This window comes from Podarcis tiliguerta (genome assembly GCF_965153285.1).
Source record: "Podarcis tiliguerta genome assembly, chromosome: 3".
Taxonomy (NCBI): domain Eukaryota; kingdom Metazoa; phylum Chordata; class Lepidosauria; order Squamata; family Lacertidae; genus Podarcis; species Podarcis tiliguerta.
In genome coordinates this window covers 2,125,472-2,131,561 of record NC_139536.1, presented here as the reverse complement: position 1 = coordinate 2,131,561, position 6,090 = coordinate 2,125,472, and positions in this window count along the sequence as shown.

Sequence of the window (6,090 nt, the reverse complement as noted above, 5' to 3'; positions counted from 1 at the left end):
CAATAGGTCCAAGACAGCTTTCTGTACATGCTCAGGGGAACACATCATGGGGCAGGACTCCTGAGGGAGGAGAAAGGAGGAGGGAACTGGAAAGGGGTATATATGTTTGTGCACATGATTGTGAACTCGTGCATGCTTTTGTGGACTATCACACTTGCTCCTTCTACCAGTTCATGGATGGTAGAAATAAAACCTTTTTCTCTGAAACTATTCCTTGAGCGTCTGTTGACTCCCACTTCCCTTTCCCAGGCGCAATATTTTTCCCACCCGAGGGCAAAGCCTCATAAGGCTACACTTCGAGCAGCCTAACCTACCTCACAGGGTTGTTGTAGGGGCTAAATGAGGGAGGGGGAAAGGTGGGATATAAGAAGAAGAAGAAGAAGAAGAAGAAGAAGAAGAAGAAGAAGAAGAAGAAGAAGAAGAAGAAGAAGAAATAATAATTATGACTAGGCTCTGCCTCTCTCTGTCTCTCTATATATAGCGTTTTTAAATTCTATTCATATTTAATGATAGATAGTTAATTTATTATGGTCGGAGACCAGCTTATAAAACACACTTGGGAGTACAGTCACAGAAGGAAAACAAACAATTAAAACAATGTACAACAATAAATTTAAAAACAACGTACAACAATAAACTACTGCAGAGTATCAGAGTCACCCATGGAACCGAGTTTGGGGATTTTCTTCACGAACTAGTTTGAGTTGAGGGATGGTCTGTACACAGAATCTGGCGACCATCCAGGTCATCTTCTGATCTTTGCCTAACAGGAGAAGGTCAAATTTTTGCTTTTCCGGGAGGTGAGCGAGCCTCACCAGCAGGGGATCAATGGTCTCACTACGTGCCTCTTCATAAAAGGGAAGTCTAAAGAACAAGTGCTCTGGGCTTCCTATCTCCCCTAATGAACGGGCGCAAAGTCTCTGGGCGCATCAGACTTTTTTAAAGGCTCCTTCCAGGACCGGTGAGGGCAGAGCCGAGCTTCCAGCGAGTGTAAGGGCCCTTCTTGCATTTTTAATGTTTTTATTGTCGTGGTTCCCCCCCCCCCCCATGTTTTTAGCTGTTCTTATTTTACGTATAAGCCACCTTGAGTCCTTCTAAGGGGAAAAAGGTGGGCTATAAATAAATTGTTACTATTACTATTTATATTATCATTATTATTTGTTATGACCTTGACAGATTAGAGAACTGGGCAAAAACAAACAAGATGAATTTTAACAGGGAGAAATGTAAAGTATTGCACTTGGGCAAAAAAAATGAGAGGCACAAATTCAAGATGGGTGACACCTGGCTTGAGAGCAGTACATGTGAAAAGGATCTAGGAGTCTTGGTTGACCACAAACTTGACATGAGCCCACAGTGTGATGCGGCAGCTAAAAAAGCCAATGCAATTCTGGGCTGCATCAATCGGAGTATAGCATCTAGATCAAGGGAAGTAATAGTGCCACTGTATTCTGCTCTGGTCAGACCTCACCTGGAGTACTGTGTCCAGTTCTGGGCACCACAGTTCAAGAAGGACACTGACAAACTGGAACGTGTCCAGAGGAGGGCAACCAAAATGGTCAAAGGCCTGGAAACGATGCCTTATGAGGAACGGCTAAGGGAGCTGGGCATGTTTAGCCTGGAGAAGAGGCGGTTAAGGGGTGATATGATAGCCATGTTCAAATATATAAAAGGATGTCACCATAGAGGAGGGAGAAAGGTTGTTTTCTGCTGCTCCAGAGAAGCGGACACAGAGCAATGGATCCAAACTACAAGAAAGAAGATTCCACCTCAACGTTAGGAAGAACTTCCTGACAGTAAGAGCTGCTCGACAGTGGAATTTGCTGCCAAGGAGTGTGGTGGAGTCTCCTTCTTTGGAGGTCTTTAAGCAGAGGCTTGACAACCATATGTCAGGAGTGCTCTGATGGTGTTTCCTGCTTGGCAGGGGGTTGGACTCGATGGCGCTTGTGGTCTCTTCCAACTGTATCATTCTATGATTCTATTCTATGATTCCGTGTTGTCAGGGCTGGCTCCGGGTCCCAGCTCACCAAGGACCAACGCTAGCCGGTAGTAAAGTATCAAAGTCTTTATTGAAGAATAGATTCCATTTCAAAGCCTCAGCGTCCCAGCCCTACATCTGGACTCTAGACCGGCGAAGCTCCGTCTGAGTCTCCGCCCCCTGCGCACCAGTTTAAGACTCTAATCTTACTCCACCTCTTCCTTCTCTCTCTCTTCCTCTGGGTCCTACTACCCCCCGGGGTCTCCTCCCTCCTGGACTCTTCTGAGGCAGACGTTGACCCCTCTGACTCCTCCCCCTCTCTTCGGCGGGCTTTAGGACCTGGCTCCCTACCCGGGCTGCCCACCTTGCCGCCCTCCTGTACATTTGAACTTGGCGCGCGCGCGCGTTTAACTTTCCTGATGACCGTTTCCTCGCTCCCTGACGAGGGTGTGGTCCCTCCTGCCTCACGTTCTCCCGCTGCCCGCGCGCCCCCTGATCCCGATGCCTGGGACTCCTCCCCCCTACTGCGCTCTGGGGGGGACGCTGGTCCGGATTTCCAGCTGCTACTCTCTGAGTCCCCTCTGGCCCCTTCTTCCCGAGGTGCTCCCCTGGGCACTCCCCTTGCCCTGACTATGGGGGCCCCTTTCTGTGAATCTTCCGAGTCACTGGAGAGACTCAGAGACCTCGGACTGCTGTCTTCGCTGACATTTCCTTCGGACTCCTCCCCCTCGCTCTCCACTTCCTCCCTCTCCTGTGACTCTGCTCCTGAACCCCTGACATCCATCCCCCCCTCGAAGCCCCCCGTTCCCCCCTCCCCCTCCTCCGGCGGGGGTGCTGGGTGCTCCGTCGTTGTGGGGGTGAATGGCGGATACAGTTCGTCCCCCGTGGCGTGCATCCATCCGGATAAGTCCGGCTCGTCCTCCTTGTCTTCGCCGACCTCGATCTCCTCTGCTTCCATCTCCGTGCCGCCATGCTCGAACCCAACGTCCTCCCCTAGCCTGTCCATGTCCATCTCACCCTCGGTCTCCTCTGGGTCCGTTGCCTGCCAAGGACCCCTCAGCCACCTCCTGCTCCACCGCTCCTCTCCTCGATCGTCCCACCAAAACAAGCGGTCTGAGGCAAACCCCGAGGGCGAGCCCTCCGGGGAACGTGTTTCCGTTGCTGGTTCCTCGTCCGAGGTGAACCCCTGGAAGGTGCTGGTTGAAAGCGTGGGTGTGAAAAGCCAGTCGTCGAAATACTCGGCTGGCATGGGCCTGTGTGGGAACAAGGCATGAAACTCCTCCTTGAGAAGAGGCTCGTTCAGGGCATAGTCCGGCACCCAACGGTTGGCGCTGGCCGGGGTACCTTCACTGGCGAGAAAGTATTCTACTCCCTCTTCCCCCCATCTCGAGTCTAAAATCTCTGTGACCTGGTTGATGAGTTCCCTTCCTGGCGACTCCCTCCTTGGGGGGGTCTCCCCATATGGGTCTGGTGCCGTGTCCTGCGCCTGAAATCGGTGAGGTGCTTTGTAGGGCGTGAGCACCGACCTATGGAATACTGGGTGCATTCTGGATCCCTCCGGAAGTGTCAACTGGAAAGCCACCGGATTGATCCGTGCTTCAACTTGGTAAGGTCCTAGCTGCTTATGTCCGAGTTTCTTCTTAGCTAGTGATCTGGTCGGCACTGCGTGTGCCGCTAACCACACCCAGTCTCCCACCTTTATGTCCTCCCCAACCCTTCTGTGCTTGTAAGCCTGCAGTTTGTATGCGTGCTTTGCAAGCTCTAACTGCCTCCTAAGCTGTTCGTGAACCTCCTGCAATTCTGCCGCCAAGACTTCCGCTGCCTGTGGCTCTCCCTCCCCCAGTCTCTCTAATCCCGGGAAGGTTCTGGGATGCCTCCCGTTGTTGGCGAAGAACGGTGTCACCCCCGTTGACACGTGCTTCGTGTTGTTGTAGGCGAACTCAGCGAGCGGCAGGTAGTCCACCCAGGTTGTCGGCTGCTGATTTGCATAGCATCTCAGGTACTGCTGCATGATGGCGTTGACGCGCTCCGCTTGGCCGTTGGTCTGCGGGTGTCTCGCCGACGCTAGGTTGATCTTGACGTTCAGGAAACCCATCAGCTTCTGCCAGAAGTTCGAAATGAACTGGCGCCCCCTGTCGGACAAGATCGACCGTGGCAGACCGTGCACCCTGAAGACGTGGTCTATGAACAGTTTGGCGGTCTGTTCTGCCGTGGCCACCTTCGCGCATGGAATGAAGTGGGCCATTTTAGTGAACATGTCCACCACCACTAGCACTGCCGTTTTACCCCTTGAGCTGGGTAAATCCGTGACAAAGTCCAGGGCCACCCTCTCCCACGGTTCGCTCGGGGTCTGCATCGGTTCGAGCAGTCCCGCCGGAGGTTTGTGCACTGACTTGGCCCTTTGGCAGGTGTCGCACCTCGAGACGTACTCCGCGACTTCCCCCCGCATCTTGGGCCACCAAAAATCTCTGGCAACTAGTTCTGCCGTCTTCTCCTTGCCAAAGTGCCCGGCGGTGGGTGCGTCGTGCAACTGCTGCAGTACTTTCGCATGGAGGTCGTCTCCCGGTACATAGAGTGCTCCTCTGCGGATGAGCAATCCGTCCCGTACTTGGAACTCGTCGTCCTTCACCGTGCCCTTGTGCACCTCCTCCATCTTGGCTTGTGCGAAGGGGTCCTCCTGCAGTGCTCGACGGACCGCCTCCAGGTCCACGGTTGCTGAAGCGCACGCCCACGCTTTCGGAGCGAAAATGTGCTTGGCCGCTGCTGGTGCCACCTCTTCGAGGTATTGCGGCTTTCTGGACAGTGCATCCGCCATGATGTTGTTGTCGCCTGGGATGTATTCTATCCTGAAGTCGAAATCCGCAAAGAATTCCGCCCATCTGATGTGCCGCTGGTTCAGGAACCTTGCCGTGCGCCAGTACTCCAGGTTCTTATGATCTGTGCGAACCTGCACTGTGTGTTTGGCCCCGACGAGGAAGTGCCGCCACGCCTTGAATGCTGCATGAATGGCCAGCAACTCCCTGTCCCAGATGGTGTAGTTCTGCTCCGACTTGCTGAGCTTCCTAGAGTAGAAGGCACAAGGTCTCCAGTCCCCATGCGGGTCCTTCTGCAACAGTACGGCGCCCACGGCTCTGTCTGAGGCGTCTGTTTCAACCCTCATCGGTTTGCTGGGATTCACATGCAGTAGCTGCCCTTCGGACGAGAAGAGGCGCTTAAGGTTCTGGAAGGACTGCTCCGCTTGCTCCGTCCAGATGAACTTCTTCTTCTTGGAGCTGAGCGTGTCGGTAATGGCCGCCGTCTGCATCGCGAACCCCTTGATGAACTTGCGGTAAAAGTTGGCGAACCCCACAAACCGCTGGACCTCCTTCCGATTGCGCGGGCTCTTCCAGTCCAACACTGCGCGAACCTTGGCGCTGTCCATGGCAAGCCCCTTGTCCGACAGCTTGTAGCCCAGGAAATCCACCTCCTTCCTGTCGAACTGGCACTTCTCCAGCTTGGCATACAGCCGATGCTCCTGCAGTCTCTGCAGAACTTCCTTGACGTCACCTTCGTGGGTCTCCTCAGATTCTGAGAATATCAGGATGTCGTCCAAGAAGCAGACGCATTTCTTGTAGAGGAGACCCGCCAGGACGTGATGCATGAAGGCTTGAAAACAGTGAGCGCCATTTTGTAAACTGAAGGGCATAACTCTGTATTCATATGTGCCCAGGGGCGTGAACATGGCAGTCTTCCACTCGTCTCCTTCCCGTATGCGAATCAGGTTGTACGCCCCTCGCAGATCCAATTTTGTAAAAACGCGTCCTTTCCTCACCGTTGCAAGCAGGTCATCTATTTTGGGCATGGGAAAGGCCGTGGGCTTGGTCTTGGCATTTAAGAGCCTGAAATCAACTACAAGCCTCTTTTGGGGCGTGTCCTTTTTCTTCACAAAGAATACAGGACTGCCCCCCGCTGCCTTCGACTCCCGGATGAAACCGCGCTTCAAGTTGAGGTCTATGAACTCCTTGAGCTCCTGCAGCTCGTCCTCAGACATGGAATACAGTTTCCCGGCTGGCAGCGTCGCTCCTGGCAGGAGGTCAATCTTGCAGTCATAGGGCCTGTGGGGAGGCAGCTTG